The sequence below is a fragment of the Calonectris borealis genome, chromosome 1, assembly GCF_964195595.1.
Source record: "Calonectris borealis chromosome 1, bCalBor7.hap1.2, whole genome shotgun sequence".
NCBI lineage: Eukaryota > Metazoa > Chordata > Aves > Procellariiformes > Procellariidae > Calonectris > Calonectris borealis.
This window is the reverse complement of record NC_134312.1, coordinates 151,236,584-151,250,692: the sequence shown is the minus strand read 5'-3', so window position 1 is coordinate 151,250,692 and position 14,109 is coordinate 151,236,584.

Sequence of the window (14,109 nt, the reverse complement as noted above, 5' to 3'; positions counted from 1 at the left end):
CTGTTCTGTTCCCAGTCTCTCACTGGACTCCTTAGCATGTGCCTCTTCTTGAACCCCTTTTGAGAGTGGTCCCACAAAAAACATGGAAAATCACCAGAAGGAGCCCTGTTTTCTGGGGAAAAGTATTTGGTATCTTGGCTTTCTCCCTTCCTGCTCCATCCTGCTGAGGGCTCCTAAGAAGGCCTAGAGGACATGGTGAGTATTGCTGCAGGATCCACAAGAAGTTCCCTGTTACGTGACTAGTTTCCATTTTGTATTCAGGCAATTGAGATAACGGGTACCTGCTCATTGCCTCTTTTTTTTTCACGTCTGTCTGATCACACCTCTGTGTGCTCTCTAGTCTTCCAAAATCAAAGCAAGAGCAGGTCCCATGAAGCAGCTACCTGATAAGGTCTAGAGATAACTTCTTGTCCTCTTGAAGAGGCCATTATGTTTCAGGGGTACTGGCAAAAACGCCTGTCTTTTTTGTTTCTTCTGTTGAGGGTGGGAAGGTAAATGTAAAGGTGAAAGAAAAATGGAACTACCATGCCCCACTTGAAATGCATTCACTTATGCCGTTTGCTTTCTGTCTCATCTGTCCAACTAATAAATTACATGGGGGAGAATTGCCTTCCAAAAGGTTGACACGGGGCATAAGGCTCCCTTTTGTCTGCACACCGCGTTGCTTTCAGGCCCATGGTGCCTATCTGCAACTGCTCTTTGCAGCTAGGCTGGTGTATGAGGGAAAGCTGGACTTCAGTAGTTGGCTACACCAGCTCAAATCTGGAATAGCTCCTCTGACATCAGTGGAAGACTTTGTCTTTAAAGCAGTGGAGAGCAGAATTTATTTTGATGCCTCACCGCCTGTCCCTACCACTGCATAAACCCACTAGAGATACTTCTCTGTGGCTCATACGGGAGAAGGATCAAGGGGAAGGATGAATGAGACTGTATTTGCAAACAGCTGTGAAAAACAAAAAAAGCTTTCTTTGTAGCCTCGATTTTACTTTCTATGAGGCAGTGCTCAGTGCTTGCAGTAGAAAAGATCTCGTGCTCTGGAAGGCTAATAGCACTGTTTAGGTTTATTGGTTAAAATGAGTCAATTCCTGTCTAAGACAAGTCCCCTTTCCTGTGCTAGAACTTGTTAGCATTTAGCAGAGAAGGAAGAAATGCCAGCTAGGCACTAATAGCCTTCATTAGCAATTAATTATAAGTAACAGTTATGAATCTAAATCAGCATCAGACACTAATGAATTCATCCTTGTCATGAACGAAAATGACTAATGAATATGGTCTATACGTAGCTAAACAGTGCAAGGTAACTATAACTAGCAAGCAAAAAATGGATACTGTGAGATCCTGGGACTGACCCTGCTCCCACTGGAGTTCATCAAAAGGCTCCTGATACCCTTCAGTAAGAGAAAGTGTCTGCTGTCATGGAAGAAAGAGATAATTTTTTTTTTATAGTTTTGACCCAGTCTTTTGTGACAGATAAAAGACAAAGAAAGGGATATTTATTCAGGGAATGCTGACAAAGGACTGAGTTGAGACTCTCAGAAATGTCTAAGAGGTTTAGATACTAGACTCCAGACACTAGAATTTAGACACTATTAAAAGCAGCATTGCAGAGACCAAGAGTGAAACATTCACATGATCAATAAGCTGTCAATGCTTAGGGTAATAACTAAGGGATACCTGTAAGTGAATGATACCCACTGGTTGGGAAAGCAAGTACTGGGCATTTACATGGGTCTTTTTATAGCTCTATTCATTTTAGTTATTGATTTCCAACTGACTATTTTTTAAAGAGATAGTATAATAACAACATAATCAATTATTAATGTTTTGATACCATGGCACATCTCAGAAGACAGAATCAGGAAGAAGAACAGATTTTCTCCTTCCTAACATTTTACCAATTAGCAAAACAGGTATCATCCTATTCCTGTTTTGCTATTGATCTGAAGGGATTGTGTGGGAAGGTACCTGGCCTAGGCAATTAAAATTCTCTCCCTACTTGTAAGAGGGTGAAAATGTCTTTCCTTTCATGTTTCTTTCATTTGTCATTTTATGCTGCGCACCTGCAGTTTGCAGGAAAGTAAGACCAGTGGCAAACCTCAGTCATGAGTTAGATTCATATGCCTGGTCTCTTTTCAAGATACCATATGAAAGATCATGGCCTTCTAGTGAATAAATGTATAGCTATCCTCAGTGCTGTCTAACCGCTGTGTTTCCACTGAATCCATCTTAGAGTCCGTCTTAAAGTTTTTCATGGAGCTGAAAGGTAACACAATGGGAGAAGTAACACTGATGGCATTTTGAAGTAGGACTATTTGCCTGCAACTGATCCCAGCTCATTGCAAAACTGCTACCAGAACTCTGCTGCATCATGTCCCCGGAGCCAGCAGGTGCAAATCAGCATAACTCAAATTTAAATCCGTCAGACCATAGTGATTTGCACTGGCCGCAGAGTAAAGCCTAAGCTGCTCATGTTAACTGAAAACACACAAGAAGCACAGCACTAACTACGTGGTAAAATACAGGTAGGAATGGGCAGGTGCTGATGCAGTTTGGTATTTATTTAATCTTTTTGCCCTGAGATAAACAGCTTTTATTCAGACATAATCACCTTTGGTCGACACATACATTTTCAATTCCGTTTGAATTTCAGGAGCAGACCCACTCTAGGTTGGTGGAACCTCAGTCAGGTTCACAGGGGTTCTCACTTTTCCTTGTCTGTGGCAGGATCCAGCTTAGAAACCCCCAGGACCTCAACCTTGGAAACTTTATCTTCTGTGGGACAAAGGGAGCCTTCTAGGGATTCAGGCTCTGGGGTAGCTAGCCAGCCCTCCTTTCCCATTTCTCTCCGTGAGTTGCTGGGATGCTCCTCTTAGTCTTGATTTTCACGGGCAATGCTCTCTGTCGTTGCTACTGCTTCCATAGCAAAGTCCATGTGACATGCCATTACAGTGTGCGGTCTTGGCCCCGAGATGTCCCTACACCAAGGTTAGTCAAAGATTAAGGGAAGCTGAAAGAAAAGAATGAGGATTTGGGTTTAAGTAAAAGACAACTTGATTTAGGGAAGCGAGCAGAATTAGGGCTGCAAGGAGGATATAAATGTGTATCGGACGGAAGCTTTGCAGGCAAACTCAGGAAGTTTGTACTGTACGTAAGAACGACATAGAAGAAAACACAGAGATGATAATGTGCCCTCTGCTTTAATTATACAAATACTATATACTTGGACTACAAGTTGTGTGAAACTCTTCTGTCTCTCGTAAAACAGAAACTCATGAGCTTTCAGTGTTTCCGTTCATCCCATCTCCAGAACTGGCTGATCTCCTGTTATGCACCATGACCAAGAACCTCTCTGGCTGTCCTGGCAACCTCTCCACCACTTTCTCTTTATTTTCTGGCATCCTCATGCCTGTATGAAGGGAAAAGCTGCTCTTGAATATTGTGGCAGGGTTATCACAGGATCCTGAGCTTCCACAGAGCAGGTCTCTGCATCTTTATCCTATCCTCCGCAGCCCTGCCAGTTACTGCTTCCTGGATTCTTTTCTGCTCTCTTATTTTCACTCCTCCTGCTTTTTAGAAGACCTGACCCACATTGCTCTATTAAAAAAACCCTTCCAAATTCTTCTGAAGTAGTAGTATTCTTTTCTCTTGTTCTTCTATGCTCCAAATTTTGAGTCTTTCCTCTATTCGTTGAAGGGGAATCTATTAACCATAACTTTTTTTTTTTCAAATTACTGTATTTTATTCCAATGATTTGTTTAGTTGACATTTTAATAGTTAGCAATTTGTTATCAGTGAGTTCTAATGCTGGATTTATTGTAAAAGGTGTGGTGGGAACAATTAAACATTTAAAATTGCAAACATACATCATTTTCTACATATTTTACATCAAGTAATGCCTGCAGTTTTCCTTGAAAAAAAAAAAAAAGGCATTTTCTGCATTAATGACACTAATCCAGAACTTTGAAAGAGCAGGAAATTTATCAAGGATGCAAGACTCTGAAATAGTCAACCCCTTTTCAAGGCAAATCAGCCTAGTGAAAGTCAAATGTTTTACTTTATATCCCAAGTTAATCCATTAATCACTGTGGAGTTTTAATCCACAATCCCACCCTGTGTTAGAGATTGCTTATAAAATTCCTTCAAAACATGGATGAAAATAGTCCTGACATCAGACTGAGTCTCTGCTCTTAAATCTGTATGGGTAGCACAGAGGGATTAGGTTCATTTACACGTACTGTAACTGGTGTTCTTGAAGGACTGAGTTACCTTTTCCTGGGCATTCCAGTCACAGGGGTTGTGTTGCATTTATCTGGGATCATCAACATTTTAAAACTTTTACTGTGGCTTTTACCATGCTGGAGACATATTAATAATCCATAATATTATCTTACCTGTCTGTAAGTTTTGAACTGAAGAGACAGACTTAATTTCCTATATGTACCAAGAATAGAAAATTTGGACGGTTCCTTTTTACCTTCACAAGCTCAACACCTTTTTTGTTTCATACAAAATACGAAAAACTAATTTCACAGAATTAACTTGAAAATCCTTTTCTGAATAATTCATTCTGGAATATCTGGCTGACTCATAGAGGCTTTGCTGCTGCAAGAAACTTTCAAGCCTAAATTGCTCTGAACATATCTGCATTTCCTTTGATTATTAATATGATGGACAGGTTTCACACTGGTTTGTGCCAACATAAAGTAGCTGTGCAAATGAAATTTACTCTGAATGTGCCTAATTTTGTGTGAACTGCAAGTTTTCTTCTACTGAAAGCTTTATTTTCACTGTCATTGAACTCAGGGAGGGGGGACCAATTTTGTTCTTATGACTAAAGCAGCTGGCTTGACTTACCATCATCCGCACTATGCCATCTGCAAACCTCTTTTTAACATTTCTTGGAGTTAAAATGTTTGTTTCTAGTCTGATATAGTACAGGTATTTTATAATTCTTGCACAGAAGCAAAATAAATTTATGGTTCAAGTTAATTAAGTAGAGAAAAGTAAGAGATGTTAAATGTACAGTTTGATATAATTTGATAAGCAAATCAATTTACCATGTGAAGAGGTATCTCCTCAGATCTGTGCTCTGAAATTGTGTTAAGTAGTCTTTAAAAATACTTGCCGAGAAACACCCAAACCAGCTTACTACCTGACGTTAGAAATCTCACACATTTCTTAGAGTCTGTCTGTCTGTTGTAGCTCAATGCATTCTGCAAACAAACCGTGTTTGCTGCTCTCTGTATTGACTGCACTCCTCCAAATCATACACAACACCCAGCTCAAACCTCGCACTGCAGAAGTTACAGGTGCAGTCAATTAAAACCCTGCCAAGGGAATGTGAGGTATGAAGGTGACAGTTAATATATATTAACATTAGCTTTTTTAGTTCCCTCATGAATTAATGGATATTAGCTGCAGTATCAGCTTCTAATTATCACGTATTTATTACGGGCACTGTGGGCTGCCATCTGGGGCACACAGAGGCATGGCTGGTTATAGGCTACGCTAGCAAAATGACTGCTGGGTCCAGAGAGCTGGATAGTTGTCGGAGGGACTCGAGTGCCCTTTGTGACATGGGCTGGGCTGCACAAGGGCTGTTGGGAGTACTGGGGAGGCCCAGGAGGAGCTTTGATTTTCTCGCACCTTGAGGAATCTGCAGGCCAGGCAGCATGCGGGATCCCACCCCAGACCTGGTAGGTCCCTATGCCCTCCAAGGGCATTCGTAGGCAGAGTGCCCACTCAGGGTGCTCTGCCTGCTCACCATCCTATACAAGGGCAGAGGCTGAGCCTGGATATCTCAGTTTTTCACAGCAATTCCAGTTGACAAGTTTGTGTAATTAGCAGCTGAGTTAGGTCTTGACTACTCATAGCCTTCAGGTCTAGCTTCTGTAGAAGCCCTTCCTGGAGCAAGCTCTGCCTGTCACCCGGAGGGAACAAAAGGGAATCTCATGAACAGACCAGACGACAGGACTAAACTGAGTTTGTGATTGATGGGGAATGAATAAAATAAACTACAAGAATGATTATGGGGGCTTGACCATAAAGACTTTCATTAAAGCTACACCAGTTTCCTTTTTTGTAATTACAAAATGATACTGAGTCAAACCGAGCAAGACACTCCCACCTTGAAAATCTGCAACCTTGAAAAGGCTAGGCCTTACAAAAAGTCATCCAGAAAGCACAGGGATGCTGGATAAAGGAGGAAGTGTGAGAAGTCTCTAGCAACTAGCCAGGAGGTGAAACAACCCACCGGAGGCAATGGCAGCTGCCCCTTCCCACTTGCATGGAGCCAAAAAAATCTGAATCCAGCCTGTAGCCAACATATCCTGCCCTTCTGCATGGCTGTGTGTTCTTCTGAAACACTAGCTGTAACACAAAAGTGCAATTCTCAGCCTGGAAAATAGACACCAGCAACTGTTCTTGTTTCTGAGCAGTTGCATAAATACGTTTATAGAGAGAAATAGGTCAGAGGAGATGCAGCCCATAAAACTTCAGAAGCCATATTACAGAAATCATTGTGCAAAGCACTACCTAGACTTCAGAAAATGATCACGGAATTGCAAAAATCCTCATTAAACTGAAATACTGTCCCAATAAAGAGCTTCTTATATCAGACATATTTTCAAGAGTACTGATAAACACTGAAAGCAAGAAGCTGCAGGAAGAAGAGTTTGAAGTAAAAGTGATTTAAGTGCTACCTATTACTGATACAAAATTTGACAAGTTTGAGCAAGAAATGTAAAATGACCCAACTTCACAGCAGTTTCGGAGAGTTATCTTAAACTGAGGCTAACAAGAAATAGCCTGAGCACCACCAACTATACAAAAGGCATTGGGACTATGGAGATGAAATACTCCATGTCATGGGATTTTTTATTAGAAAAAAGATTGTCACAATAGGATATCATAAAAGGTCAGTAATGTGACGCAAAATCCACATGGGATGTTGAATAGAGCAGAGCTCACAGTATCTGGTGCTGGTCACAGAAAGGAGCCTGATCAGCAGTCCGTCCAGGTGCAAACAGCACTGCTGGAGATAAGGTACCCAAGTGTGAAATTTATAGTACATTAAGGGAAAATATGTCAGAGAGCCAGTGACACCATGTTTAATTCCTGATTACCCCGAGGCCATGGATGGCACAGTCTGAATTAAAAACTTCATATCTTGAATACTTGAATCCATAGTAAGGGAGTCTAACAACATGCTTTACATCATTTTTTTCTGAGCTAATCCGTTTCAGAAGTAAGAGGGAAAAGGAAAAAAATCTTTACCTTCACCTCTTGAGCTAAATAATCTAAAGGTAAGCAGCCCTGAAATCATGGCACAAGAGCACTGTGCCAGGCAGTGGGAATAAAGGACATGAATGACACACACACACGTTGGAAGCAGAAAAGTGTTGAATTTCAGCCAGCAGATATCAGCACCACATATCGAGGATGGAGCTTGTCATGTCCACTTCAAGGCTAATGGAAGGACACTGAAACAAAACCAAGGGGAGGTTGCAATCCCTTTCCTGTAAGCAAACAGAAAGTTTAGCAGCACTCCTGGTATCACACACTTACTGGTTGGACAGGAGCCAGCCTACTGAAGAAACGATGTGCTTGCTTCTGGAAAGGGGAGCTGACTGCAGGTTAGCAAGTGCACATTTAGAGACATAATGCATTTCAGACCGCTTGCCCTGAGACCATCTCAATGTTTGTAGTGCAAACCTGAGCACAGTTTTACCGGGGGTCTTAGTGTGTGGCATCATGTGACTCAGTCCTGGTGCTCAGCCTGTCCCCGCTGTCACAGCGTGTGCTTAGGGGCATGGAAAATAAAGGATAACTAGCTAACACCAGCATTACGCCGTTTTTAACTGAGGTCAGGAAGAGTCCCTGTGCGATTGCAAGTAAGGTTATGCAGACAATAGTTTCTGTGGTAGCACAGATTTCAGGAATACTCCCTGGACCCCACACTACACACCAGGTTGCACCAGTTGCAGGTGCAACTGGTCACACCAGCATTTGCACTTTGCACTGGTTGCAGGTGCAGCTCTGGGGAGTGCTGGTGTGAGCCAGACTGGGAACTGTTCTGGGTTTTCCTCTTTTGAATTCATTTGCTCCCTTCAATAGCAGTGGAAACACTGGAACCGTGGAAAATAGCAGTGAGGAAATGTTATTCTGAAAGTATCTTCTAGCTGGTCAGAGGACTAAAGACAAAATCACTATACCTCCAAAATGGAGAGTATCTGTGAGTTTCAAGAAATTAAAATATCACCTAACTTTCTTATGCCTTTCAGTTTTATAGATATATAGCTCTCACAGAAAAAAAGATCTGATTTTTCTTTTGTATTACTCTTTTTTGAACGGATAAACCTTCTTGTACAGACACTGTTGTATTGATATTAAGGTTATCGTTTACTAGTTTCTTTGTCTGCTTTTTCAACATGGAAATATTTGCTCTGATGCAAGGCAACTTTTGTATCGTTGTACCTATGGCCATCCTAGAGAAATGGAACTATTTCCATTATGCTGTCTGGTACTCTCTGGGACTCTGTCTGGGACTAACCAAGGCCAAGGCCCTGATCATCACTGCAGATATTCATATTCTTTTAAATTCATTTTTGAGAACTTGAAATCCAATTTTTATCCTTCTTTTTAGTTATATTAGGCAGTTTAGGCTGGGCAAACTCAAAAGAGAATCCCTAATCATCTCCTGTGTGAGGCACCACAGCATTTGTGAATTCAGTTATGCAGCAAGAACAGAGCTATGAGAATCCCTAATCAGGTTAATTAGGTGCTAGAGACAGAGAAAATATTTCTAAAACAACACAAAGTCCCCCCCACAAGGATAATGATGTAAATGTCAGAAGTTTCAAGCAAGTAGTCACGATGAAGGATGACACACTGCTCAAGTAACTGGAAGTGCTTGCAGTGTTATCTAAATAGTCATTTTCCAGCATTGATATGTACTGCATCAGTAAAAGTTAAGAAGAGATGTAGACAGATCTGACAAGGATCTAGAGTGCAGAGCAGCCTGACTATGCAGTCCTCATTACGTTGTTTTATTCTAAGATTTAAGTATGTGATGTATTTTGCTTCCTGTTTTGATATGGTAGTTCAAAATGCCTCCTCTGCTTCCCCACTACACCTAGAAAGGAGAAAGATACAAAGAACAAAGTCTCAAATAAGTAATTCTATTGTCATTCCCACAAGTATGAGTGGTAATTTAGGAAATTAGAGGGTTTTGCTGAAAATAACTTCTTTAATATCACATCAAGTGCTCTTGTGTTGCAAGATACTATCCACAGTGCAAACTGTGGCATGATTGGAGAAATGTGGCATGGAGTAGAGGCCAACAAGATAGGTTGTTCAGTGTCACTCTGTGTATTTATTTTAAAGTAATAGTTGGCAGTACTCAGATAGTTACGTTATTTTGGCAGGTATATCAGAAAAAATTTCCCTTTCATTTCAGATTAATTTAATCAGTTGTTCTTTTTTTCTTTTATTTGTCTTTTGAAAACATGTGGTATCTGATCAATTTTAAAGTGCTGTAGAACTTCATTACGGTTTTTCTGACTTCTTTTCCTAAGTATTCAAAACTGATTCCTTGGCTATTGTGCTGCCAGGACCCCCTTGAGCGTGTTGGTGTCATTGTAACTTCAGTGGATTTCATTGCAGAATAAATTTAAAGTTTGTGCTACTGCTATGAAAAGTATTTGAAACAAGCATAGAAATATGAGGAATGGATAGATTTCAGAAATTTCAATAAACTCAAAAGTCAGATGACTTTACCAATTCATATTCACTGGATCTGATTTAAATTATTCTGTTAAATGAAATAAACTTCCCTATGCCCTTAGTTTCCACAAGTCTGTCTGCCTACCAGTGGCCAATAGCAGATATTTCAGAAAGGGGTGGAAAAAACCCTGGAAAAGATCTTTATGAAAGGGAGCACCTTCATAATACTCTGCGGCCAGTATATGCCCAAAGGCAGAAAGGATTATATTGGTTACTATTTAAATTAAAGCAATTTCTAAAGACAGCTCAATGGATTTAAGTCTGTTTTCCCATTTATCCACACCCTGCCACTTGGTTTTCCTTTTTGATAGGATAAACCTTTTGACTTTACTAGATTTTCCATGATGATGTTCATGTCTGTTACTTACGCAGTTATACCTAGTGCGTAACCCAGAAGCATGTCTGGGTGGTTCAAGTGTCAAGTGATCCCCCTCATTACCTGGCATTTGGGAACAGCAGCATGCCATTTATCATCACACTCCCTCGTTACCCCCTTTCCCAAGGTCCTTCTAAAATTCTTCAAACTTGTCTCTAGTTTTGACTTATTCAAATTACTTTGTGTCCTCTGCAAATATCATCACCTCAGGGTCCTGGCGGTTGGAGAAGAATCAGCTTATACTTACTTTTATGTTCTTTTTAAGCATCCACTCCTGGCCACTGTTGAAATATCAGGCTAAAGAGACCTTTTGTCTAACAAGTGCAGCTATTCTTACAGTCACCCATCGACACCGTTAGCCTCAGTTATTAAGTGTTTCACCACATAAAGTAGGTAAGACCCTGAGAGTATTAGCACGCAAAAGGCTGCTTGGTAAACTAAATGGCGAAACTGTGATTCAGCAGCAACTGCCTGTGTACACGGATGCATAGAAAACACTGGGCCATCTCACCAAAACTAGCTGTGAGCTCAGGCCTTACTCAGGAAGTCAGATTTGCTGAATTTGAACTGCAAAGCAAAAGCGAGAAGATGCAAAGCAGTGTTTGCAGAAATTTGAAAACAGGCAGAATATGCCCACTGTGAAAAATGTCAGTGTCACACGGTTCCAGTTTAGGCAATATTTTGGTTACAATATCACCCAGTAGAGTGACTGATGGAGAAAGATAATCTTTGCAGAGTTGTTCAGGTTGTGTCTGGAAACAAATTCATGGGCCAGAAATATTTTGATAATTTGATTTTGGGTGGAGGGACTACATGCCATGGATGAACTACATGCCATCTTGTCTCTGCATTTCTGCCTGTGCTATCTGCAGACAATCTTCAGAAAAGCCAGGTGATTGCTATATTCTTCTAGTTAAGAAAAGCATTGTCGTCTTTATTCTGAGCTTTTTAAACTAAACTGTTCCTCAGTCATAAGTAACTAATATTAGTTACTTGTGAAACCTTTACCACCCATCTGTCCATTCTATTAGTGACTATGAAAATTATTAACATTCCACAAAGAGCTCTCATCCAGTCACTATTTGATTTATCTGTTAAACCTTAAGCAATTCTTTATGTACAAACGTAATTGTTCTGTTGAGGTTCCAGACCTGAATTATCCACAGGTTTTACCTTAAGCTGATGGGAATACAATAGTCCACACAGGGAAACACTTGCCTTCCAGGAAAGGCTGAAAATACTTCACGGTAACAATAATCTTGGCTCACATTAATCAGGATGGAAATCAGAAAGAGCACTGTGGTAAAGGAAGGTAAAGAAAGACCCTGAATACTTTTATGCTTGGGGGTATATTTTTCTAAACTAAGAATGTGATTTTTGATGATTCATAAAAAACATGTCTTTGAGTCTTGAAAAATGGATAATTAAATTGTTCTGCTGTTAGGCACAAAATAGTAATTAATACTTTTACTAAAGCTGATGCATTTGGGTTTTTTTAAATGTTATCTGTGTGATACATTGTTTTAATGCAGCTGTGATAAATGAAAAAAGATTATATGAATGGCAGCCTTATCTTGCAGGCCAAATCTATTACCTGCAACTGTCACATTTTAATAAATCTTACACTTTAATTTTTAAAAGCTGCACTACGTATTTGTAACAGTCATTATTCACCTAAATTAACAACTCCTTCTGACCTCCTGTGAAATGTATGTTTGTGTTCTCCTAGACTTTTCTGTCAGCTAGATGCTCACTTCCCATACGTACAATATTGTATTTGTGTAGAAGCTCTCCATAGCAACTAATGAGCTCCTAAGGGTAAGAAATGCAATGAAGCTCAACTTTGATTTACAAAAACGAGTCAGTCATTTCCCCTTTTTTGATAGCGACTTTGAAAAGATTTATAATTCAGCTGCATTGTCATTTGTTTCCGGTACAATTGCCATAGAAAATTTAACCCTATCCTTCACAGCCTGGCAGAAGTCCTGCTCTCTGGAGTTCCCATGTGTACCTCCGGTACACTAACCTCCATGCTGGATGTCTTCTTTTCACTCTGTGGCTGGGACAAATTTTGAAAGTCCAATGACCTGCTGTTGAGGAGTGGCACATATCAACTGAGCTGTGGTAGGAAGGTCTTTTTATGGCAATACTAGAGCATTTCTCCTCTGCTGATGGGCATGGCTTAATTTTGCTTTCACGCTGCTCCACCTGGATTGCCACTGTCATCTGGTCAGGTACTGCTCAATTTGTTCCTCTGAATTCTGAATCTGTCAAAACACAATTCTCATCCGTGTGGAGTAGGAAAGACAGGGGAAGTTTGCCAAGGGAGGTTCCTTTATCATAGCTACTAGCAAAACCCCAAGCAATGCTTTTTTTTCTTTTAAAACTTGTCATTTTTAAAAATCTTTGTGGCTGGGTCTCAGGATCAATGTTACTACTTTCTCTCTTCATAGGGAAACAAAGAGTAGGCATGAGAACATTTTAAAATGTTGTGCCAAAGTAATTCAAGTTCCTAAATTTCACTGCTGACCATTTTATTCCACTGACTGGTGCCCCATTAAGTGTGATTGGCTTTGTTGTAAACTCTTCAGGTGTGTCTCCATGAAATAGGCATGTGTCATGCTTTTATGCTATTTCCACTATTTCCATGATCCTGGTTTTTATCTTCCTCTTTTCAGCCAGAATATAGAACTATCCACTTTTGCTATTTCTCCATCATCAGTTTATCCCCATCATTTCCTGAAGAAGTAAAACTGAGCATCCTAGAAGACCAACTCAGATACGGAGGATGGAAAGTATCAACCTCCAACCATCTTCTCTGTGGTTTTCTTGCTAACCAGTGAGCACGTATTCATTTTGGATTCTATTTTGAGGTGGAGCCATCTTTTTGCTTCAAGTTCAGAAAAGAACTGTCCCAATTTCCAGAAGCACTGTGAGAAAAGAAGGTGAACAGGGTGGTTACCTCTGGCTTTCATCCATACCTTTCCTGTAGGGTATGCATTCTTGGTGTCTAGTAATAGAGTTATGCTCCACGGAAGTTCAAATACTCTATCTCCAGTACTAGTAGGAACACAATATCTTTGATAATTCTACCTTTCTGCCCATTAAGTTGAAATTAGTCAACACATTCTAAAATTATGAGTCAGGCTGACAGACACAGAAGAACACAGGCAGCATAGTCAGATAAGTCTTGTTTCCTTAGAAAAACAGGATAAAAATCTTTTTAGACATCCAGTCCTCTTTCTATTGTACAGATTCCATTTCTTTCTCTTATTCCCCCTTGCAGTATAATAGAACAGATAACTTCTTGCTGCAGATCTTTGTACATTCAGTTGTATGTGCACCAGAAAACGACAGTGAAATCTTCACTACTTTTAATGACAGACTTGCTCAGATGTTACAGAGAAAAAGGCTAGACTAAGCTAGACAGGCAGTTTTTTTGTTTCTCAAGGTTATTATTATAAGGTAAACAGTGTTTTCAAATTATTATCCATCCCCTTTCTCTCTAAATCCTAAATAATCTTCTCTCTAAACTGTACATAACTATTCTACTCATGACCCTTCATGCAGCTTCTCAGAGTTTAAAATGTATTCTGTTATTTATGCAATTTATTATCCTAGCAGATTATTGTTTACCAACATTATCCATCATGCCTCTGCTTTGCAGTGTATCACTCAATCAAAATCCCCCAGGAATTTTTTTCTTTCACAATTCACGCACATTTGTGTTTTTCCTTTGTGAAACACCAACACTTGAAAACAATAAAAACCATTTTCCAGTTACCTGAAAATAACTGCACAAAAAACCATTTTGTATTCCATTAAAATTACAGCCAGACAAGTAATATTATTTCTATATTTGCATGAATTTGCATATTGGTCCAACTGCATTTTTAATCGTTTTCCCCCAATTCAGGTTCCAGTTACCTTTAAAACATTACAGGGCATCT